The sequence below is a fragment of the Apteryx rowi genome, unplaced genomic scaffold (genome assembly GCF_003343035.1).
Source record: "Apteryx rowi isolate R43461 unplaced genomic scaffold, aptRow1 scaffold_376, whole genome shotgun sequence".
NCBI classification, from domain to species: domain Eukaryota; kingdom Metazoa; phylum Chordata; class Aves; order Apterygiformes; family Apterygidae; genus Apteryx; species Apteryx rowi.
In genome coordinates, this window is record NW_020450263.1 from 684,526 (window position 1) to 710,396 (window position 25,871).

Below are 25,871 nucleotides of genomic sequence, written 5' to 3' on the forward strand. Positions count from 1 at the left end.
TAACGTAATAATTTACAAAGTGCTAAACTGGGTTTAAAATCCTCCTTAATGGTATAGCCTGAAGTATATATCTCAGTTGTGTTAAAGATACTAAAGTTAAAAATAAAGGGGAGGAGGAAAGGCATATCTGTGGTGTCACCAAGGCATGTGGTAAGTTGATGTATAAAAGGAATGTAATGGATATATTTGGATTCCATCCAATGTTGCTGGACACAGGCATCCTATCTAGGCACATTCCCGAGCATTAAGTGCAATCTCTTCCCAAAAGTGTAGTGATCCTTCTGTGTAATTCATCTTCCCTGCAGTCCATTCAGCCAGAGACTGGGCCTGCAGCTTAGCTGATTTCATTACCAGTGTAACTCCAATAGAGCCACTTTTCCAATTCAGAGCAATGTTTGACTTCTAAACACTTACAGACAGGAAGCTGTATTTGAATATAATACGCAGGCACTGTCTTTCAGCCCGCTGTAACTTTGAATGGGGTATTTGAATCTGTTGTCTCTAACAAAGATGTTCCTGATCAAAACTGACTGTTATAAACAAATTAACCTAAGGTGATGGCTTTTTGGAATGTGTTTATTGATCTCCATTTTTTAATTTATAAGCATTGTTGGTTTTATATGGCAAAATTTAGTGGTGGAGGGGTTTGGTTTTTGTCTCTATCATGTTAGCAATTTAGTGAAATACTAAAGTTGTTTGCTGCCTTATAGCAACGTTTGGGAAAAAATATGATACATTTTTGTGAGCAAAATTATCACAGCAGAAAACATAAAGAGGAAGAAGAGAAGGAAAAAAGAGTTCTTCATTAGTGGAAGTCATCTGCATTATTTCAAAAGTAGTTACATGCTACAATAAAACTCACTCCCCAAAGGTGTCCAAGATGGAAATTTTCTGCCAGCAGACTGAGAAGCGTCACTCCCACTTTCCCCACCCAGTCTGATTTTTTTCCTCATTTTCCCATTTTCTTGCCATTTTAAAATCACTATGAATTAGGTGTCCCACTCGCTGTTAGGTCTTTGAAGCTGTTACTCTAGGAGACGTTCAGAAACGTAGCAGGCCTCTGCTGCGGACTGCCTGCCAGCCAAGCTTGGGGCTGTCGCGTGCTGGGAGGCCACGCGGCGGTGGCGAGGCGGCAGCGCAGTGCTGGCATCGAAGGGGCTACCCGCTACTCCTTCCTGAGCTCTGGTTTCCTTTTGTGGCATGTGTATACCCGCTTTCGAAATCAAGTCCTCCAAGGCTGCCTTGACTACCAGTATTATTTGGCCACTCGTTTTAAGGGATGGCCGGAGCAAGCCTGAATGTCTAGAAAGTAGCTTTGTGTGTGTGTTTGTGTGCAACCCACTTACAAAAAAGAAATGTTATGAAAACATTTACCAAAGGTATAAATGTTTGTAATATTACAGCTTTTAATATCAACTTGTCATACTAACAGCTATGATTGCTTTTCATTGTTAATGAAAAGCTGTTTTGTAACAAGAAGCTTCAGATAAATATTTAATGTCAAGTCATGTTGACATTAATCTAAAAGATTATTAATAATGCTCAAGGTAACCGTGACCTGCACTTTGAGACCTTGTGCCTTGCGAATATAAAATGACTTACATTCTAGTATGAGTGTTAAATTCACTTTTTAAGAGCCTAATGGCCAAAATCTATTTTAAAATAGCTTGTTTTTCTGAAACATTGATAAAAATTAATCCTTAGTCAAAGATGTACTATTACAAACTAAGTTTGTTAAGTTAAGCTGTTTGATTTAACTTTAATTTTTCCTGCCTCCTTATAAAATCTTCCTGCTCTCAAAATGCTGGCATAATATTGTCTCTAGTTGTGGATGCGAAGCACTATAATCATTGGACAGTGGAAAGTATATGGAAAAGATGGCATTTTTCTGTTCTAGCATTAGCAACACAGTGCATTGAAGTCTCTCCTCCTTCTCCATCCCTACCACCTTGCTCAAAAAGGAGCAAAGGTTCAAAAACTTGTGTTTAATTTCATGCTGTCATTTAACATTCTCCATGCTGCTGTAACAAAGCTATTTAAGCCTGGGACCTAAATAGCTGTTCACAGCTGCTGCCAATTTATACCCTGGTGATGGTTAGAACTGCTCACCATAACATTGGAGAGACTTCTTTTAAATATAGTATTTTGACTAACTTTAAACACTGTGTTTCTTGGTAAGATTCTCTATTGCTGTTAGAGCCCTTGTCTAACCCTGTTCTTATTTTGTATATTTAGGAGAACTGACACTGAGCTCATCTCTGCTAAATATGGGGAGCTGTAATCACTTAATGTGACAAATGCATTTTTTAGAACAAATAGACCTGATTCAGCAATACTAACATGAAATGGTATAAAACGTGCCTTGTGCTAGACAGATTATTGTGCAGACGTGTTTGGAAGGCATACAGTGGTTTTGCAAGTTCCTTTGGATCTGATTGTGGATTTTTTTGTGTGTGTGTGTTGTAGTTGAACTGTTCTGTACCTGCTTTTAAACTACAGCTTTCTATTAGCTTTTACTGGGTCTTCCCAAACATTACTAGCGTTGTGTATCTAAAGAAAAATTAATATAAAGCTAAACCAAAGGCAGTAGAGTTTAAATAAAAAAGAAAGTAACACTGAGAGCTTTTCCTCCCCCCTTTCTCAGCTCTGCTATCTATCCATTCTATATCAAAATAAAGATAAGAAAATAAGTATCTGAATCTTATGTTTGTGCTCTTATGTAGTGTAAAGTGGGAAAATGACCCACTGGAACTTCTGACATAGCGTTCTTGCTTCCCATGTAGGAATTTTCCAGTTCTGTCTTCTAGTTCTCTCTTATGCTGCCTACCTGTGAGATGCAGCCTCAGTCTCCTTCCTTCCACTTTGAATTTCCAGTTTCTCTTTCTCTATGCATTTTGATTTAAAACAAGCATTTATTTGAGGAAGAGTGAAGAGTAGTATCCTGTTCTGAATTTTAAAAATAATTATGATAAATAAGTTAGAGATAATGAAGTAGTTTTACTTCTATAGAAAATAGCATAGCTTAATATTTTTTTAAACAGCCAAAATATGCACTCAGAGTTTTCCATGTTGTAACCAAAGCAATTAGCTTTTTAATAATTCTTGTTACTAAATTTTACAAATATTGCTGCACCAACCAAGTTGTAGCACTGTGATTTACAGGTCCAATAGTGTGCAAAACCATAAATTTCATACTACTTTTATAATAGAAAGTATAATGAGATTGTGTATCTAAGTAGTATGTAAGCTCATACACAGAAAATATTAATTGGAAAGGAACTTCCTTTCTTAAGAGTTATTTTAATTGTGTTGATATTAAAAGGAATTACACACTTTCTGTTAAGTTGCCTTCTGTAATGCATTGGGGTTTTTTAGCTGCTATATGAAAGATGACTTGAACTTTCCTTAGTAGAAGCTTTAATGACTAGCTTGAAGCCATTTTGTTTTAAGAGATTAATATTTAGACATAACATTAGCTATGGGGGTAATTAACAAGTTTAGAATAATTAATGAAAAAATTGTAAAATTTGCATTGCCTAATACCAAATTTTAAAGCTTTCTTTAAGGGATTTTGGTAATTAAAATGTTAAACTGGTTTTATTTCATGAGTAGGATGCAGAAAGATTATTTCTTGTTTAGTTCCTTTGTAAGCTGCATTTGACTTAACACTTAATTGAACTCAAGCCTGGATTTATAAGTTATTCTTTTCTCTAATGAAGTACACCAGTGGTTCTAAAAAGCTTGTTTAAAATAGCTTATTTTAAAACCATTTGAAATTTTATTTTGTGATTGGAATTGCTGCTTTTTATAAGAATTAAATATTTCCTCTTAGAGTATGTGTGCAAGAGAGTATGATGTAAAATATGTCTAGATTTTTGTATTCATAAATTACATTTATTTTAAAAAAATCATAAATCTAGATTTGTTTCATTGATACATGGGCTTCCTTTAGAGGAAACCCTTAAATATAGTTGATAGTCATATAGTTGTAAATATAGTCATGAAAGTTGTATTCTTATTCGGTATATTAAATGTAGGCCTTAAAATGGGAATCGTCTTGTCTGGTGCCATAAGCCATAGATTCTGCATGCTGGTAACAGTCACATGCATTCAACTAAAAAGTATGATCCTTTTTTGTTGGAAAATGTTATTTAGTCATTTTGTGACCAGTTCTTAGCTGAAGCTCTCCATAGATTAGAAAAGAAACTAATTAGTTATTGGACTACTGGTAACAGTCAGGTTGATCTTAATTTATAGTTAGATAGGCTTTTGAGTTCAGTTTTGTTCCCAAAACAGATCCTCACAAGGGTGAATAAAGCCCTTTAACTGGAATATCAAATACCTGTGTCTTGGTTAGCATGCTCCATTTAAGTTTGAATTGAAGGAAGTTGATAACATATATATCTGAGAAAAACTTGAACCACAACAGATATTTTAAGCATGACAAACTGTACCTAGCTTTTTTTAGTTTGGTGTTCCTCCAAATTCATAATTATACTTACGAAGTTCCTTTCTGAACTTCGAAATCACTGTAAAAAATGGATATTAGTAACTAATGTGGGAGTGGCATCCGAAAGCTGTCTCTAGTGTTGAATCTTTTGAAGTGGCAAAAAAAATAGCTTAGAAAAACTTAATTGAAGATTACTTTAAGAAAAATGGATTTAATAAGTGGTTGCTTAATTGATGTGTGACCTGTAAGGTTAGAGATGCCAGACAGCAAAAATACAGTGAAGAAGTTGGGCTAAACTTTATTTAAATAATGCTTTCAAATGCTATTCAGATTATAACCAAAGTGACTATTTTATCTAAAGACCAAGTAGAGACCATAAGAATTGGTACTTTATAATTAACAGTAAATTGCTCTGGCTGTTGCTCAGCCCAGCTAATTGCTTTTCTTTCCATACTTTCTGCTAATCAAAGAGAAAACAAAACCATGACCCAACTTAGTAATGGCTAACACTGTGTGGTAGCAGCTGTCCTGCTCACTGGGGTTTCACCAGTGAAGCAAGTTCTGTGCTACTTGTCAGAACGAGGTGCTTTGGGGTATAAGATAATTATGTGCATTGAATATTACTGGGTGTGACAAAGCCTGGAGTATTTATTTGGAGATCTCTTTCCCATCCTGTACTATTTACTGACCATTTGAAGGCTGCTTCGTTTGTAGTATGCTTTTAATTTCTATGTATAAATGAAGTAAATTGCCACGTTTTCCAATCTTCTTTTGTCAACCTCATAAGTATTGTCATACTTTTAAAGAAATTTATGAGTTTCTATTATGTCATGCACATTTTAATTTAAATGATAAACTAAAAGTTCTTGCTTTTTCTGAATTACTCTGTATGTGTCTGTACTTGATACCTGCATCTCAAAAAGGATACGGTCAGGTGATTACTAACATTATATTAGCATTGTTATGTGATGTGATGGCATGTAGCAGTTGCAGGGGAAGATACTGTTCTCTGACACGTTAATCCTGTGTTATGTATGGCCATTCACAGGCCATTCACATAGTCTTCATTACTGATCATTAATCTTCCACGTCATACTTTCTTTGAATCTTTTGCCTGTGATTGTTCCTTATTTGGAATCCATATTTGAATGTATGGAACATGAAATTTGTGAGTGTAACATAGTGCTTATCGGGGATTAACTGAGCACTACTTCCTCTTGATCCAGCTTTTCTCTTAATCATTTGATTGGGTTTTTGACCAAACAGCCTAATTCTATTTGCTATTTTTTTGACATAAAGTCACAAATAATTGCAGGCTTGTCAGACATCACCTATGAAATTCTTTAGGAAAGTACAGTGATTCTTACCAGGTTTGTGTGTGTTTAAAAAAAAAAGTTACATTTGTGTTTACAGTCAGTTATTCTACTTCACTCTCCTAACAACCATTAATGGATTTATTTGGAATCTGTGAAATGATTCATGACTTGTTTTCTTGTGCTATTAGTACATTAAATAAAGATTAATATAGAAGTGTTTTCAGTTTAATTATGAGGAAGATCAGTTCCTGAAAGTAGTATGACAGAAAGATGGCCAGAATTACTGAAACAATTGATAATTTCATAATTCAAAAGGGCAGGAAGAAGCATTGGTACTGTTTGAGTATTCAGGAATTTGGTGTCATTTTATGCTGAACTGCATATAGTGGTGTCTTTTTACGGGCCCAACAATTGTTCTTTGAGCAGGTGATAATGGTAGAAATTCTGGCTTATCTGAAGAATATTGGAGAAACACTTGCTGACTTAATTGTGTGTGCTTGGGAATGCAGTAAGGCCTTTTCTTATGCAGATCATTGAATATAAAATTGGGGTTGTGCTTCTGTTGTGCTGTGGGGTTTGGGGAAGGATTTTGGTTTTGACTTTGTTTTTTTAGGACTTTTAGCCATTCCAATTGTTTGTTTTACCTCATTGACAAAAGAGATCTGCAGCTGATGATTGATGAGTGACTGTGCAAATTAGATGTAGAGATTTCAGAGGACTTAACCAAGTTGCTTGCTAGTAAAGGCTTATTTCATTTTTCTAGTAGCATTTCTAGGTTATGTTTATTGCAGATGTGATTGTACTACAATCCGTTTATAATTTCAAAACAAAAATCTTTCCTAGTGCATATATGTAGAGAGTTTATTAATGGTAAAGTATCAATGGTGAGTACCATTGACTAGGAAGTTCAAACAAAACTTTGGAGCAGACTAAAAAGTAAATGGTATGGATAATAAAATAACAGCAGTCTTGAGGTCTGTAATTCTTTCATGGATTAGTTGCATGATATTTTGCTGGCACTGAGTTCAAAAACCTGTTCCTTTACTATTTGTAATTTGACTTCAGTCATGCATAGACTTGTTGACAGCTATTTACTGGAAGTCTACCTTTGCAAGAGAGTAGTACCCTGCTGTGTAGCAATAAAGGTATCAACATACCAGCTGCAAGAACTTTTTTTCAGCTTTATTTATACATAAGCGTTAGAAAATGGAAAAGGCACTTTCAGCTGAAGTGTGCAAACACACTTTTTGTTTTTTTCAGATGAGTTGCTTGGCTGCTTAATTACACTATTTTCATTAGAACTGTGCTTTATATTGTATATCTTTAATAAATATCAGTATTCAAAATACTTTTTCAAGTTATCTATATAAAAAACACATTCTCGTGGGAAAAAAAATTATCCTGGCTAGCAAGTTCCAAACTGTATTTAGAGCCTGTCATGTGTTACTGTGTAGCAAACACACCTGCTTGTAGATTGGAAAATGCATGTTTTACTGTTTTTCTGTAGGTGAAGATGCCTACATATTTGACACAGTGTAACTCATGGTATATGCCAGATACTGCCATTTTGGAAAATAGCTTAGCAAAACTCCTGAGTTGGAATCAAGAAATGAAAATATTTGTCTATAAATTTTAGAAAGCTGTAATACGTCAGAATAAAGTGAAAACTGTGGTTTTGTTCCTTTCTGCCTCACACAGACCTTGTGGATACACTGCTAACTATGTTCATTTTCTCTGCGTAGAGTAACCTGGCTTTCTACTCTGTGTAATTCAACTAGAATCTCACCTCTGAGCAAATGAGTCCAGTCTACTTTGCTGTATCGCTAAACAGGGAGATACATCCAATCTAATGATTTCTTTTTTGGCATTTCCAATTGAACTGCTTTTGGTAAATAATGGAAATTAATTTTCTCATTTCTAGGCTGCATCTTTTAAAATTTTAGCAGTTCTTCTGATCATAGATAGAGGGCTAGGAAGATTAAATGTAGTTAGCTTAACTTTTTTTTTCGCATTGCTCTACCTGGTTTATTTCTTCTGCATCTAGAAGCCAGCACATACCTATAATCAGCCTTCTCTATATCTCTTATGGCTCTGCTTTCACATTTTTAAGATGTGGAAGAATAATGATTGGAATTGTTTACAGTATTCAAAGATGTGGATACACTAGTGGCATAGTGATTTTCTTTGTCTTACTCTTCAGTTATTTCCTGATGATTCCTAGCCTTAGATTTGTTTTTTTTGATCACTACTGGGAATTGAGGTGATATTTTTGGAGAGCTGTTTATAACAATTCCGGTTCTTTTTACCTGACTGGTAACAACATTTATCATTTGTATCTTCTTTTTTCCTATACGCTTTCTTTTGCATTTACATGAAATCTCTCATATGGAAAACTGTTTATTTCTACTCTTGTTTTGCTTTGTTTTAACAAGCTATTTAGTTATATGAGGACCTTCTCTCTTGTCCTATGATAGCACAATTTCTGTAGTAGCTTGCCCAAAGTTTTGGAAAACTCAAATTTATTATGTCAGTAAAATCACACTTATGCACCTCCTTATTACTCCTTTAGCTAATTCTAGTAGTAATAATTTTCCTCTGCAAAAGAGATTCTTCCCATATATTTATCCGTATGCCTACTCCTCCTGTTTTTGTTATAGTTTCAACCAGTTTGCCGGTACAGGTCTGACTTATCTGTACCAATGTTCCTTGACTGCTCCCAGCAAACTAATTTTGCAGTTAAATGATATATTTGACACCTTTAACTGCTATCTTATGGAGTAGTTTTAAGGAATAAATTTCACAGCACACTTGTTTGATCAACAGTGTCATATTTGACTTCCTCTGTAAATCGTGGGTAAATACTGTTTGACCCTAATGACTTCGTTACAGGCTTTTTCTAGAATATCTTCTGCTGGTGATTGTGTTTGGAATACTTTCTCTGTTTCGTACTCTCTAAAGAAAGACTCTGTTGTGGAAACCTCCCTAAACTCTATGATAGCCAGGGCAACAAATTGATTTAGCTTTTATGGTACTCTTTTTTTTGAGCTCTTCCTTCATGTCTCACTCACATATTGACCCTACTGATTCTCCTACATCTTCATGCTTCTGATGTTCTTGAAACAGGTTTTAATTTCAGTTTTTAATACTGTTAGAAAGTTGTTTTTAAAACTTATTTTTGCTCTGCTTTTTTATGATTTCTAGTTAACTTGCTGTAGTTCATACGTTTTCCCTGCGATTTTCACCACCATTTTTAGTGTTCAGGAGCAATATCTACTTTTTGAAAGATGCCTTTTTTATAATTATTAATTTTTTTAAACCTAAAATGGCTTTCTCCAGTCTGGTGTTTAATCAGGCTGGGTTTTCTGGTTGGGTTTGTTTGTTTGTTTGTTTAATAAATGGTGTGTGTGTGTGTGTGTTTACTCTGGGCTTCTAGCCAGTTTGCAAATAATCCCTGTCACCTGCAAGCATTTTACACTTCTAGCTGCTCCTTTTAACAAGCTTCTTCATTTTCATGTGGTTTCCCTTTGTGAACTTTATTAGAATGGATTAGACATTAGATGCATTAGAATGGAAAGATGTTTAACATGAATATATTGCTGTTAGTGGCTCTGTGATTTAAAATATAACTGGTTTTGTGAACAGTTTGCTCCTACATCAAAAGTTGTTTCTCCTCTTTATGCCAGCTTGCAAAAGGGGTCATTTGTAGTGTCTAAAATACAGTGTGAGATTTGCTTTGTCATGTTTACATATCTAACAGTGAGAGTTACTCCTGTGCAGTCCCTTCTGCTCTCATAACATCTGCAGTTTTCCCTAGTGTTTCATGCATACTCTTAACTCTTGTCCAGATGGTTTATAGTACAGCTCTTAATTATACCGTTCCTGCTTATACATGGAATTTGAGTCTGTGGAGATTGTGGAACATATTAATAAAATTAGGTTACTTTCCTTATTTGATTCGAAGTGTTGTAAAAAGTGTYACCGCTTTGCCAGCAAATGGCTTCATTTGCACACTGGCACTGCAGTGTCTCACTAATGGCCTTCCTTATGATGAGTTTCTAGGATGCCTAGTATAGCCTCATGTAGTCATGTATTCTGGTTCACCCATTAGATTTTTTAGACTTCTGATATTTATGTAGAAGTTCATGCATTTGATCCTGGTCTGAATGGCTATTTTTATTTATTCCACTTAACTTTTGAATCTGTTCTTTACTGTTTCATATCTGAATTTTACTGCCTTTTTGACCCAGATACGGAACTCTTTTTGACTATATCCAGAAAGGGAGTATTATTCTGAATTGTGGGCTCTTAAGCTTCTCTTGGTTTTTCCGTATTATTTTGGTTCAAGAACTGTTCTCTAATCTTTTAAATTTCAAGTGCCAGCTGCATGTTAAGTTTAGATGGAATGCATCCATCCTATATGGGTGATGTTCTAAATGTTTCCCCAGTTCCTTTTCCTAAAACCCATTTTTAAATTTTTCATTCAAACCTTGCCTTGTCCTGCCAGTAATACTCTGAGAATTTCAGAAGGTTGCATCATGGAAGCCTTGAGATTTTGCCACCTGAATTATGGCTTAAATTTTTCCTCTAGGATTTCTTTTCTATCCTTCCTTATGTCATTGTTACCCATGTGGGACCTGGCTGCTTCCAGCATTTTGAAGTCTGTCAAAAGTGCATCTGTCAGGCAAAGTACCCTCTGGTCCTCAAATCAAATAATGTATATTCTTGCTAACCATCTTACTCATCCTGCCTTCTGTTACAGGCTAGGATGTCTTTCCTTTGACTAGTGTCCTCAAGATGGAAGGTCATCATCTAGCTGATAGGAATGTCCCACCTGTAGTACCATTTAGCTTCTAAGCTGAAACTTTTCTGACTGAGATGCTCTGTTCTGGGCTGGAGTGGGTGATGATAGCCTGGGACAGTTTTGTCATATCTCTAGAAGTCTGTTAATGTACCTCAGTCTCAGCACCTGATAATGCTAGCCTGAAGAGACAGTACTCCAACTTTAGGTACACATGTGAATGTCTGCTGACTCTCTACATGCACAGTATGCAGCATGGAACCTAGGAAGCCCCTCTCTCCTGAACCATACAGAATACTATTGAATGCTATAACATTATAAAATACTATAGTAAATAAAATACTATGAAATACTGTAGTATTTTGTTTCTCTGGAATGTTTTGGTGAGAGGGAATATTTATGTGTGTTCTTACCTGCAGCCAGTTCTTAATCTGTATACTTGGATGTGTTTGTCTCTTTCACACAAGCTGGGGATTAAAGGTATTAAAGCTGAAATTGTACCAGAGCAAAATTCCCTTCACCTAGTTCTTTTGCTCATTACCAGGACTCATTCCATGATGTTCTAGTTTGTGTTCACTAGCTTTAGCACAGATAAAGAATCTTGGATTTATATTACCATAGTATAGAATTTTTTTTTCCTTAGGAAAGGCTTACAAATTCCTAGTAATCAGTATTTTGTGTAGAAGGAGTTTTTAGTTATAATTTAGAAGTTCATAATTTTAGAAGYTGTAATGTGACTGTAATTTAGAAGCTGAATCCAAGGTGGACATCATTTATACCTGTCACTGTGTTGCATATACTTGAGGCTGTGAACACTGAGAAAACTTCCATGGTAGGAAACTTGCCTCAGGCTGATGTTTCAGGAGGTGAGGGAAATTCAGTAAAAAGAATTCAGCTATTTTTCAAAATAAATACCAGTAGACACTACCTTCACAGAGTTTTGTCCTTTCTTCGTGTGACCAGGATGAAGTTTGTACTATAAACTCTCTAGTACTTCCGTGCTTTGAGGCAGAGACTCAAACTTTGGCAGCAAATCTAAAAGGATGCCCCTTTTGCTGGAGTTGTAATAGCATACCTCTGTTTGACTAAGTTACAGGCCTCTGAAAATTGTACTTTGCACAGGCTTAATAGGTACTTTTTATACTCTGGTAGCTAGTTGCRTGAAGATTCCATGTACACTGGGCATGCAGCTGCAAAAGCTATGCAGGCCTTCCTATGTAATTGCTAGATGCCACCATTTTCAGATCCTCTGTGCCAGGTGCACAGACGATCTCCCACCTTGCGTTCTTACTGCTTCCAGCACTGATGGACAAGAAGTGCCTGTAGGAGGAATCAATATTGTTATTCCAGGAACTGGTAGAGAACCCCTGGGATGCAGCTCTGGAGGCAAAGAAGAGCTTAGGAAAGGCATCAGGTCTGTAAGGACAACATCCTCCAAGCAGTTCATCCCAGTACTCAGGAAAATAAATGGACATATCAGGAGACTATCTTGGCTAAGCAGGGAGCTCAAGATGGAGCTCCAGTGCAAAAAATAAATAAATGTATATACACGGTAGAAGCAAGGACAAGCTACAAAGTAGGAATTTAGAAACATTGCCCTGGCTTGTATGGCTGCTGGTAGGAAAACTGGAGCGGAAGCTTGCAAGGGACATAAAGGGCAACAAGAAAATCTTCTGCTACTGCATTAGTAATACAAGGCTGAACAAGGAAAATGTGGCTGAGGGAGCTGGCCAGTGTCATTGCGAGGCCACCCTTCATATTCTTTGAAAGGCTGCGGTAATCGGAGGAGGTTCCTCAGGACTGGAAGAAAGCAGATGTCACTCCTGTCTTTAAGAAGGATAAGAAGATTTGCGGAACTATGGGCCAGTCAGCTTCACCTCAATCCCTAGGAAGGTGATAGAGCAAATCCTCCTGGAAATTCTTTCAAAACATATAAAGGACAAGAATGTGATTGGGAGTAGTCAGCATGGATTTATGAAGGAAAAATAGTGCTTAATCAGCCTCAGCCTTCCACAGTGAGTTGACTCCCTTGGTACATGAGGGGAGAGTAGAGAATGTTGCTTATCTTGACTTTAGTAAGGTCCCTGTAATAGCCTCTTAAACAAACTGGTGAAATACAGGCTAGATAAGTGGTCAGTGAGGTGGATGGAAAACTGGCTGAACCGCTGGGCTCTGAGGGTTGTGATCAGTGGCACAAAGCCCAGTGGAGGCCAGTCACTAGTGGAGTTACCCCAGAGGTCGATACTGGGGCCAGTAGTGCTTAACATCTTCATTAGTGACCTGGATGACATGACAGAACACACCCTCAGCAAGTTTGCAGATGACACAGAATTGGGAGAAGTGGTTGACAGACCACCTAGGTTGTGCTGCCATTCAGAGGGATCTCGACAGGCTGGAGAAATGGGCCAGCAGGAACCTCATGAAGTGCAGCAAAGGAAAGTGCCAAGTCCTGCACCTGGGAAGAAGTAACCTCATGTACCAGTACAGGCTGGGGGCTGACCTGCTGGAAAGTATCTCTGCAGAAAAAGACCTGGGTGTGCTGGTGGACAAGTTGAACATGAGGCAGCAGTGTGCCCTTGCAGCAAAGGCCAATGGTATCCTGGGCTGCATTAGGCAGAGCATTGCCAGCAGGTCAAGGGAGGTGATCCTTCCCCTCTGTTCAGTCCTGGTGAGGTCACACCTGGAGTGTTGTGTCCAGTTCTGGGCTCTCCAATACAAGAGAGACATGGACATACTGGAGCGAGCCAGCAGAGGGCCATGATGATTAAGGGACAGGAGCATCTGACATTCAAGGAGAGGCTGAGAGAGCTGGGACTTTTTAGCCTGGAGAAGAGAAGGCTCAGGGGGGATTTCATCACTGTGTAAATACCTGGTGGAGGGAGTAAAGACAGTGCAAGACTCTTAGTGGTGCCCAGTGACAGGACAAGAGGCAGTGGGCACAAACTGAAATGCAAGGAATTCCATTTGAACTTAGGAAGAAACTTTCATACTGTGAGGGTGATCAAATACTGGAACAGGTTGCCCAGAGAGGTTGTGGAGTCTCCTTCCTTGGAGACATTCAAACCCTGACTGCACAAGGTTCTGGGCAACCTGTTTGAGCTGAACCTGCTTTGAGCGGATGTGTTGGACTAGATGATCTCCAGAGGTCCCTTCCAATGTCGGCTATTCTGTGATTCAATGAATAGTGTCTCTTAGGAAATGCCAGAAGTGAGACTTTGTGCAACTTCATTTCTTGTGGGTATCTTATTGTAAGTCTTTGCATGCTTTCTTTTTGTTATATTACTCTACCTGTGTAAAACGGACGATCAAGGAATGAGGAAAGAGACTGTTCAGGAATCTTCTTACAGGTGCAAAGAAGCCCTTGTCTGTATTATATGCATGTATTGCAAGACTTGAAAGATGTCTAGAAAATGAAAGAGATGTTAGCAAGAACAGTAGGAGAAAGATCTTATAGTTATTTTACTTCAATGACAGTCTTCAGAGTCAGATTCTTACCCTCTATTAGCTTTAGGTATTGAATTTAATGGTAAAGAAACAATTAAATTTCTCACAGGTGGCCACTTATAAACACATCATCTTCTGGATGTCCAGGGTGAAATATCTGACGTCTAGCTTGCATATATGCTGAAAACTTAAGATGCAATATAAATTAACCAGAATTGTTCTTCCAGCTTGGGCGGAACTATAAAATGCTAACTTCTCTGAAGAATCGGTGTCTGAAATGGAGCACCCAAAATAAGTTTGCAATTGTAAAAATCAATGTTTCTTGCTAACTTAAAATAATGACAATGCCATTTTATCCACAGAGTTCTGAGCATATGAATTAAAATCTGTGAAACATTCTTAGTGCAGGAGGAATTGCATGTCAAAGAAAAGTTTGTGAGAAAAGTAATAATTATATGTTCAAAATGGACTTAAAGCCATGTATTGCACAATAAGGATAAAATGAGGTCTGATTCAATGAGTATCTTCTCTATTCTGCAGAGGATGGTAAGTGTAATAAGAGTATAAAGCTAAAGTGTTATAATGGAGGAATTCCAAACCATGGAATTTTGACTGTTAACAATATGTTGAATTTGGGGCATTTAACTTTGAACTGCTTGACATTTTAATCTAAATATTCTTTAACATTGTATTTTCTATAAGAAAAAGAGCAGATGCTGGGAAAAAACAGGAATAGTTTGGGCTACTGCTGTTGCAATTAGACAGTGTTTCCATTTGGCAGTGCTCAGGTTAGAATGCCCTTCAAGGTTCAGAATATAAAAGTTTTGTTGGTCTGTATCTGGGTCTGTGGGTTTTGTTTTTTGCTACTTATCTGTCTTGATGAGGAGTAGTAACATTTAAAATTATGGAATCTACAGATAGTCGTTATTTCACCTTAAATGTTTAGCTATTTCAAAGATAGATTTAGAAAGAGTAAAATTATGAATACAGACATGAAAACAAAATCTTAACAGAAAATATGTATAGGCAAAAAGAATTCTTTTGAGGCAATTCTAGACTTGCAAAAGTGCAAGCATAAATGGAGAGATGAAAAAAATCATTTAAGATCTCAGTAAGTAACTTTGAGATGTCAAAAACACAGGAGCCCTACCTTAACGTGTTGCAGAAAATCATGTTATGTTTAATCTTTCTTTTAATATAGAAACTTTATCTAGACTGTTAGTGAAAACTTGTTGCTGTCTGAACTGTTCTTAACTTGTGGAGACAGTGCTACTTCCTCCATAATCTCCTCAGATGCATTTATTAATTGTAATCTGGTACTATACAATAGATCTTCTTGAGGAAACCCTTAACCCTTAATATCTTAACCACTGATGATAGTTATATTAGACTGTAGCAGCCTTTTCTTGAACTTGGAGTAAAAACTAAGACAGATTGGTATCAACAACAATATTGTTATTGTTTGCATAAGCAAAAATCTATCACCTGAAATTCTCTGTGATTATTAAATAATTGTGATTAGTGATGATTTTAAGAAAGTGAATCATATAGTTACAGTATATAAAGGTGGGGTTTTTTTGTATTCTACTAACTCCTGCTTATTTCTGATTTCACAGTTGCGATGTGATCCATTTTTCATAAGAACATGAGAATAGCCATACAGGTTCAGACAAGAAAAAACAGAGAAATAGGGCAAGTGTATATGATACTTTTCCTAGTACTCTGGCCACTTGTGGTTTGGTGACTTAAGAAGAAACCACCTTTGGCTCAGAGTTTGTTGACTTTCAGTTGTTTTCTCTTCTGTGAACATCTTCAGATTTCACTTGGATGCAAAAACCTCATAGTGTCTACAGCATACAATGGTGAAGAATTTAACAGCTTAACTCCTTGTTATGTCAGGAACTGTCTCCTGACTGCTTGTTGCGTATGATGTTTCCCATGCCTTGCCTGCACACCATTTCTTCCACTGCAGTCTCTGACAACCTGTCCTTGCCACTTTTGAATTTATGTACTTCTGTCACATCCTCTTCCAGTTGTTTCTTTTCCAGACTGAAGAGTTCAAGCATATTTAGTCGTTCATTTTATGAAAGATATTCGCGCTTCCATCAGCCTTTCCCCCTGCTTGTTTTTGTTCTCAATTAAAGTTGCTGATGCCTGAACAGATAGCAAGGCTCGTTTAGTTACCCAAGCTTTCAAGTGAAAAGAGGAATAGCAAGTGTTACAAATCCTCTTCAAAAAAAAAATAATAATCTTTTGGTAGTTTACTTTTTGATTCAAAGGAAAAGAGTGAAGGCAGATTTCTGTCCTGATGCTTCTTTCAATGTCTTGACAAAGCAGTTGATTTCTAAGACAGGTATCCTTTTTTAATGTTTCATGTGTAAGTCAAAGCTAGAAAGAGACTAACTTTTTATCCAAATTCCATATTTGCAATTAAGTACAATGCAAAGTATCTCAGTACGCTAAGCTGCAGGGTAAAATTATATTAAAAGCTTCTTTGTACCAGTATGTTACCCTTCATAATGAATCATATTTCTAGTAATTAATGGAATTGTGGCTACAGAAGTCTCTTAGAAATCCAGCGCAACTGATTGCAGAATATGCAAGAGCAGATATTTCCCATTTGTGAATATTTGCTTGTTCCAGAGAAGTCAGTTGAGCTTAATGATGTGCTTAGTCATTTCATCTTATCTTTGGGAGGTTTTTTAGAGTGAGAAATACTGCAAATTGCCATTGTAAGTCGAGGTCACTTCTTGCACTCTTTACACTGTTTAGAGATGATGATGAGTATCTTGAGGTTGTTCTACACTATGATTGCAAAATTGCAGTCTAGTCAAGAAATGCAGAAGCTACATTTAAACTGACTGGCAATTAGCACAGTATTAGTAGCACATTTGTCACAACAGCATGACAATTTGGTCCTGTTGAGAAACTTCACCAAAAGATATGTTAGGGGGAAATCTAAATTTTCTTTAACTGCATTCAGCAAATGAGGAAACAGCTGCCCTGGAGTTGTGGCATATTATATGCTGTGTTGAAAAATATTTTCTCTTGTATTGAGTTAAAGGATCCTTTGTCCATTTGTAAATTTTATGCTGCAGTTGCCAATTTTGGCTCTAGCCATAAATGTTGAAAGGCAATAGCCAGCATGTTTTTTTTTTTTTTTTTAAAGAGCAGGTAGTGGATTTTAGTTAGGCTCTAAACTGTGAGAATCCTGGTAGTTTCTAAGAGCATAAGTATTATGCTTACTTTCTACCGTGATTTTAACATAAAAGCTCAAATAACTCTTAGATTTGATTAAAGACTTCAAGACCTTCAAGAAAGGATCAGTTACCTACTGTACAACACAGTTCAGATATTCCTTTGTTCAGGTCAAGTTAATCAAACCTGAACAATAAGCTTTATCAAGTAAGTTGTTGTCACCTTGCTAATACACATGCAATTGTTGGTGAAGCAAAATGATAATTTCTTTCTTATTTATATTTCATATAAATAAGGAAATATAAATTCTAATCCTATTTTGAAAAATTGTCTTGATATTGTAAAGCATTTCATCTTATGCCTCTTATGTAAAGCATTTTCATTCTTATGCCTCTCGTGGAGTTACCTGAAAACTGTATGTGAGTCACTTCTGTTATGACCTGAAGTAGGCCTGTTATGACCAAAGATGCATGACTGGGTTTGCAGACCTACAGCTTGATGCCTGAATATGGTCTCCATTTGGAAGGCCCCTGTCTTGCAGTCACGTGGTGGGGAGAACTACTGGGAAGGACAGTGGCAGAGAAGATCTGTTGGAAGAATTAATGTGGCCCGTGATCTGGTGTCTCCCCAAACCCGAGGGGTCCCTGGGGAAAGGGACAAGGGGCTGAGTTGCGTGATTCATTCTGTCAGGCTGTGCTGGGCGTTAGATAATAAATTCCTGAGGGCAGCTTAGAAATTAAGCTTTCTGTGATAAGTATAATGTTCATATGTTGGTAATGTTTTCATCTTGTTGGATAAATGGTCTTTCTACATAAAATTCCTCTGAACAATTGTCTCATTTTCTTAAGAAATGAATGTTCTCCAATGTTAAAATTGATATTTGGATGTTAAAATTGACTTGTATGAGGGATCATTTTATAACTGCTAAGTTCATTTCCATAGTCATTGTCACCATCTACATTAAGAAAAAGTAGTCATAGGGATTGGAGCCACCAGTATGCTGGGGAATAGTTATATTAATGGGAAAAAAAAATCCTCCCTTTGAACAGCTTATCCACTAAAAGAACGTACTGATCATTGTAGTCTATGAACTTTCCTGCCATAACTTCAGTAGACCCCAACAGTCTCTTAGGACTTTTGCAGCATGCATTAATTCATTCATTTGCTGCAGCTCATGCATTCTCTTGTGTTTTAGTGTCTCCCTGTGTCCTGAAACATGCTTTTATGTTGCTCTCAGGTTTCCCTTTCAATGACACTCCTTAGTCTTGCACTTACCAATTATCAGTTGTGCTTTCCATGGCATAATTTGTAAAGGGAAGGGAAATAAGCTTATCTCTTGAGGACTGTGTATGGTTCTGTGCAGTTTCTTCTTCCATTTCATTTGCCTGGGTTTACTTTTTTCTTTTCCTAGTGGTATTTAAAGTTAGGCTGTTGCTTGCACCATTTTGTTGAATGTCAAAGCTATGGGGCTGCTGCTGCTGTTACAGTTCAATTGCTGCCAAATTAAATCCGAATCTCTTCATAAACACATATGTCTTGGGATGGTTATTTTGTTTCCACTAGGTCTTTTGATCAAAAGTGAGGAAGGGAATGATAGCTCGTTGTGAAGCAATCAGGTCTTAAGATCTGCATCACTGCTCTGTAGTAGTTTCTGCTTACCAGTTTGAGAAGGGTGTGCCTTTATTTATTTATTTATTTTTAGTTAAAGTCAGTCCTTGGAAGCATTCCTAACAATTTATGTTATCAGCGCCCTCTAGTGAACCTTCCCTTAGTTCTTTCAGATTTTAAGGTCACTTGACATCTCTCTCTCTCTCTCTCTCTCTCTCTCTCTCTCTCTCTCTCTCTCTCTCTCTCTCTTTTTCTTCTCCTATAATCTGTCTTATTTCTAGGGGGTTTGTGCATTGGTTCCTTCAGTCTTCCTTGGTAAATTTACACTGAGCTTATTTAAATTGGATTTCAGCTGTTAAACTTTTTTATTGCTTAATGTACAATTAGCCCTAGCTTGTGGAGGAGTAGAACAATTTTTGTCTCTCAAACTCCCTTGAGAGCTTGGAGCTTATCTTTTGCCAAAGTTTTCTTTGAGATGAAGAATGTATTTTTCATAACTGAATTCTCATTACTGGTAAGGGTTATGGTCTGAAATTTCAGACATGTTTACATCTTTAGTCACATTCTTTAACTATAAATATCACCCACTACCTAGAGATTCTTCTTTTCTGGTATCCCTCTTGTGCCATACAGTATTTTGTGCAGTTGTGTTCAAATTTTATTTATCATTTAAGACTTTTAGTGTTTAACAGTTTTACAGAAAAATGTCTATCAGTGCTCATGTGTTTCTCCATTATTTCTCCATTCGTTTTCTATCTATATAGAATCTCGCTGCTCATTTATACCTTTTACTATTTTTACTTTGGGTTTCTAATTAATTTCCCTCTTGTATTTCCTTCAGGGTCTGTCCTGACACTTCTGAAGGACTTTTCTCATATTCTGGCATACTCTGTTCCTCACTAACATTTGTTTTTTCCACTTGTCTTTTCTCCCTAGTATTGTTTGGTCTGATTTACTGCCTCTTTTTACACCATTTGGAATTGTAATTGCCATCATTAATTTTGTATTTTAGCAGTTCTCTCTCAACAATGACAACAGTTCAATCAAAATAGAGTATATAATAATAATAGGTGCACTCCTGTTGTTAGAAGCCAAAGAAAGAAGATATAGTTTAGTTTCTTTAACTATTTTTATATTCCTTACTATATTGACTCTGTCGTTATTATTGTCGTTTTCCAGAATCTCAGCTGTTGCAAACAGATGACTCAACAAAAGTAATTTTATTTCAAGAATATTTTCTTCATATATGCCACTTTTAGTGTATGCATCTTTGATGAAAATGGTATGCAAGTCTATCATTTGATATCTTTGGGGTGTAAGGCTATAGAAATTTTGTTACAGTTTATATAAGTTTTCTGGTCCTACAGTTACTTAGAGAAGAGAATGTATCTCGAACTCTACAGTGAGATCTCTAGATTAATGGTTTCTGTGAGATTATGAGTTTAGTTTGTGCTTGCAGGTATGTTTCTGTTGTAAGCTTGAAATATTCTCAAACACAAATTGTCTGGGAGTAAGAAATTGCCCTCTCCCTTCCTTGAATAAAAGGGTGAAAAAAACTATGCAATTTGCTTTTCTGTTGTATGCCAAACAATATACCTAAAGTCCACTTAAAATTCAAGCGATGTTATGCCAAATACAAATTGTAAAGACATAATAGCAATATAGTCTCTCTCTTTCTGTCACTGTATTCTTGATGCCACATTATTTCTAATACAATTTAACAACTGTATTTCACTGGATAGTTAGAGAAACTGATATTTCTCAATAGCCATCATAGAGAAAAAAAAACACAGAAAATATTTGATCCTGTGTACTTCATAAGTAGCTTTAGACCACTGCCATTGTTTTCCAGTTCACAGGATGCCTGTGTATAGCTCTGTGTGTGTGTAAGTGTGCTTGTGTTTTTGTGTGTATATGTGCACACACACACAGTATCTCTTTGTAAGTCCTTGAAAATAAGAAAACTGATTTTTATCACAAAAAAGGCAAATGCTTATATGTTCATGCTTGTATTTTAATTTCAAATTGAGATTTAGTGTTGCATTTTATTCTCACAAGTGATCACATGCAATTTTGTCTTCAGGTTGTGCCCAAGCCCTTGGTTCCTGAGGTCCTGACAATTAGTTTAATGTTATTTCTATATTTTTTTACATATATAAGCACTCAACTTTGCCAGACATGGGAAAATGCAAGCTTCTAAAGGTTTGCCATGCCCTCCTCCTGGGAGGGAGAGAGCCATAATCCCAAGTATTTCACGGTTTCAGCCAATTGCCTGATGTTATCCCACCTGCATGTTTTTAGCTATTAGGCTATCTGTGCTCTGATAGCTAGTGACATAATGCATCTGAAATGGATGTTATGTGCAGGGATCAGCCCATGTGTTTGAAGCTTGATGTTTCAGGTTCCTGCTCATGGGCAACTAGGAGGCATTAGGCTTCTAGATTTATAAGAATTTTAGGACTTCAGCCTGTTCCAGTGATGACCTTTTCCAAGGTTATCTGTTTTAAATTATTTCTGCAAGGTGTGAAGGAGCAGGGCAAGGTATATATTGCCAGATGGCTGACATTTTTAGACCCCTTGTAGATTTTAATTTGCCTGTTGTAGATCCTGAGAAAGTCATCTTTATTGTTTTTATAAATCGCATCAGCTCACCTGTTTACTATTTCTATTTATGCTTCCTCCCCAGTCTGGAAACTTTCTGCAGCTTCTTCTTGTTTAGTCTTGCTATGCCTGTAAATTATACATGTCAAAATTAGGAAGTTTTAATATTTTTCTAGGTAAGAACTACACTAAAATAGGTTAACCTTTTTTGATGGGAGAAATGATTGAGCTCTAGGTATGTTTTACAAGATTGAATCATTCTTGTAGCTCATCTTTGAACCTTATCTGTGTTTGTTTTTTTGTTTTTTAGTGAATGAATGGATTCCAGAATAAAACTCTAGCATTTGTGGTTTCATCAACTTGTATGTGAAGGCAATATGATATCTGTACTCTTGGTCAAGATTTTCTTGTTTAATTCCCATTGACAGAAAAACTTAAATTTATTGTGTTCAGCAAAATATGTATAATAAAACCTGCATCATTTTATTTTGTATAATAAACCTGGAATCATTTTTGGAAACGTTGCTTTTCAGCATAGAACACTGTGTATATGACCTTGTGCATGGCTGTATTAAAGTGAACATTTGACTAGTCTTACCACTGTGCTTTGATTTTGGTTTCTTTGAGCTATCTTTTGATATTTACTCTATTTACGTTTTATCACATTGTATTGTCTGTAGGCTTTATTGACAAACCTTGTTTTGTAGGTGCTTTTTTAACCATTTCTTTTTTAACCTTCCACTTCTTCATCAGAAAATGCTATTAGGAAGTTAACAGGGTATATATTATCTAGCTATTTCTCTCTTGATTTGAAAGGAATTTCAAAGCAAGCATGATTTTATTCCTGTTAAGAACAATACGTAGTTTTCAATTGTAAATGATAGGAGAAAAAAAGTATTTTTATTCAGAACACTTGGGAAAATTCTTCTCAAAACATTCAAAGTCCTGGGCAGGAAGCTGTTCAATATGAGACATATAGAGGTGAATGGATCTAAAACACAAAATTAGGGCGCGCTGTTTTGTCCAGAATGAGAATAGTATGTGTGGACTCTGGCTGAAAAAGCCTTGTCGTGTGCGTGTGTGTGTGTAGGGGGGAAGTCTGTCCATTAAGCTTTGCCATGACAACGGACACTGCCAAATTTCTGCTGAAGTAATGAAGTGAGTCTAGTGCAAGTCATGGAAGATAGAGCAGCAGACGTTCAGGTGACTTTCCTTTATTCTTCCACATCTTAGAGAAGGAAGGTAAAGATGCAACAAAATCAAGATGTGATTGGGGATATGAGGAAAGTTTGGGGCTGTTCAGTTGTTGGAAAGCAATCAGAGGAAGACAATTCGTTGATGGGTGAGTCCCAACTCAATGCCTGAGGCAAATAGCTTGTGGATTCCAGGATAGCAGGACCAATATAAATTAAAAAGAAGGCATAAGTTGAAAGTTTGGGAGAAAGATGTAGAAATTTCTTTGCCTGCTCTTAATATATCAGAGGAAGAAATCAAACGAATGAGAATATAATAGCAATGGATAAAGGAATAGATGAGAGTAGGAGGCAAATGGCAGGAAGCAAAGAAAACATAGAAGCAATAAGTAAGCAATTATATTTACTTTGTGGGCAGACTTTATCTTCTGTACTAAGTTTGAAAATGTAACCACCTCTAATCATTCATCAGCTGGGGATTGTTCTCCCCACAGCCGTACCGTGAAAGGTACTGTGTGATCATTTCCAAACCTGCTTCAGGCAAAATCCACTGCATTAGCACATATCACTCGTGATAAAGTGGTAATGAACAGTGGAAGAGGAGGGAAGGATAATAGCCCCCTTAGCTGGCACATCTGTTTGTGGAGTGGATGTCTGTTACCTTAATGAAAGGATGCTGTATTGGTTTCAAAAGAGAAAACTGCAATATCTGTATACCAATGCAAGGAACCAAGAAAACAGAACTATACTACTGGACCAGGTAAAGAAAGAGATGTTAGTGGCTACACAGTGAACTTGTCATTCAGGCATGAGACACAAACTGGGGAGAGGGAAAGAGAATAGTAGAATAAGTAAAACAATTCAGTAGGTTCAGAAAGATCTTCAGTAGATATTTAGAAAACTATACAGCTGGGTAGGGTCCTTTGGGACTTCAAATCTAAAAATTTCTATAGCGGATAACTGTATCATATATAAGTCAAGTCACAAATTACTTAACCTCCATTTTAACCCATTATGGCTTGTGGCTTTTATTTTCCTAATCTCTTAATTGGAAGACTGTTCCAGAATTTCATATTGTTTGGAACCATCAGTTTTTTTAAGCTACATTTATTTGTAGTCAGTTTCTTTGTCCTCTCATTAACATTTTTAAGCTATACTCATTCTTAATCATTGATAACTTTCCCTTAGTACCCCTGTGCTTTTAAAGGGAGCAGTTGTATCCCTTGTAGTTTTCATTTTGCTTGGTAAGGAAGCCAAGCTTCCTAAATATATTCTCTCTTAATACATTCTTTGTTCTCCTGATCATAGTAATAGCTCAGCTCATCACCCATAACATTAGAAAGTGTACTTTAGACCCTCAGGGTTTGAATGGAARTGACTCTTGGGGAATGTGATACTGATAGGATTCATTGTAGAATCATTTTCCCCACTTATAAACTGGCAAACAAATGCTAGTAGTAGTGGTAAAGCCTGTATGTTCCTGGGTGTAACAGCTGTCACATTTCTTCACAAAATAATTGTGTACCTACAAAGGACTATGCTACTGGTGGATTACATCTTGGTCAGTTATGAGGACGTTGTAGAAGCTCTGCTCACAGTATATAGATGAAGAAATAAGTTTGAATGGAAAATAATCAAAACAGGCATCAGAGTTTTGGTTTGGTTTAGTTCTTAAAAAAAAAAAAAAAAAAAAACTTTGTGAATTGAAAGAAAACAGTAATTAAGAGCACAGGTACTGAATTGTGGAGGAAGGGCAGAAAATAACTGGAATTTTTCATACCAAACAAGAAAGAGAAACTTTCAGGGAAGGACTCCAGACATAAGAGAAAATATAAGCACTCAGAAAAACGGAAGACTAGAGCAGAAGCTTGACTATATATGAGGTCAAAGGGGTTAAAGTGAGACATGCTAGAAGGTCAAGCAAGTTAAACTTTATAAAAGGTGTTAGATTCGCCTGTCTGAAGGAAAAAAATGCTAGTTAGATATTTAAAATCACAGAATCACAGAATGGTTGAGGTTGGAAGAGACCTCTGGAGATCACCTAGTCCAACCCCCCTGCTCAAGCAGGGTCACCTAGAGCACGTTGCACACGATCGTGTCCAGGCAGGTTTTGAATATCTCCGGAGAAGGAGACTCCACAACCTCTCTGGGCAACCTGTTCCAGTGCTCTGGCACCCTCACAGTGAAGAAGCTTTTCCTCGTGTTCAGACAGAGCTTCCTGTGTTTCAGTTTGTGCCCGTTGCCTCTTGTCCTGTCACTGGGCACCACTGAGAAGAGTCTGGCCCCATCCTCTTTATACCCTCCCTTCGGATATTTATACACATTAATAAGATCCCCCCTCAGTCTTCTTTCCTCCAGACTGAACAGGCCCAGCTCTCTCAGCCTTTCCTCATAAGAGAGATGCTTCAGTCCCTTAATCATCTTAGTAGCCCTCTGCTGGACTTGCTCCAGTAGCTCCATGTCTCTCTTGTACTGGGGAGATCAGCACCTGACCCAGCACTCCAGATGTGGCCTCACCAGGGCTGAGTAGAGGGGGAGGATCACCTCCTTCGACCTGCTGGCAATGCTCTTCCTAATGCAACCTAGGATACCAAAATATTGAAATGATACACTTGTTGACTAAAGCTAAACTGAAAAATTTTGTCTCAATTTTAAATTAGAAAAATGCAGTAAATTCTGGTAGAAGAGGCAGAATGTCTCTATGTATATTAGGACCTTTACAATGCAAGCAAAATCCAGGTCTCAATATCCTCACATCAGATCTGTATCAGAATACCATTATTATTTGAACTGCACAGTCCTAATGCTGAAATTTAAGTGGGAAAAGTCATTCAGGTAGTTATAATCTTACTGGATTTACCACAGCAGTTTAACATTTTTGGAACAAATTTGAATGGCGAATGCCTTTAAGAATATAGATGCAGGTGAGAAACATAAAACATAACCAATTTACCAAGTTCAGAGGGTTTCAGACTAATCCAGTGTCTTTACTAGGTAAAAGAATGGATTTTCTTAATGATGGAGGCAGTACGTTTTTTTATTTGGGTATCAGTAAGTATTTGTTTCACTTTCATAAGAGAAAGTTATTAATTTGTTTAGGCTATTATTTTATTTAAACATTTGTACTATAATCTAGTTTGAGGAAAAAAACAAAACAGCTGGCTAGTAGTGTTACTCTGGGTGCAGAGGCAAATAGACTGCTCCTTGGATAAGTTCGAGGTTATAAATTCCCTTTCTTAAGATGTTTCCCAGTTGGTGCTTAG

At 36.8% G+C, this 25,871-nt stretch overlaps 1 protein-coding gene and 1 long non-coding RNA gene across 3 annotated transcripts in view; both read left to right on the forward strand.

The window, feature by feature from the left end:
- Positions 1-22,012, forward strand: part of LOC112969918 — a 37,584-nt gene extending 15,572 nt beyond the window's left edge. Inside the window, exons 2-3 of the long non-coding RNA XR_003254834.1 lie at positions 19,994-20,096; positions 21,726-22,012. This is a non-coding gene — a long non-coding RNA (uncharacterized LOC112969918). The remainder of the gene's footprint in view (positions 1-19,993; positions 20,097-21,725) is intronic.
- The window catches only part of MICU2 (mitochondrial calcium uptake 2), a 163,196-nt gene that overhangs the window by 15,884 nt on the left and 121,441 nt on the right, over positions 1-25,871 (forward strand). The gene's annotated exons all lie outside the window — the stretch shown is intronic.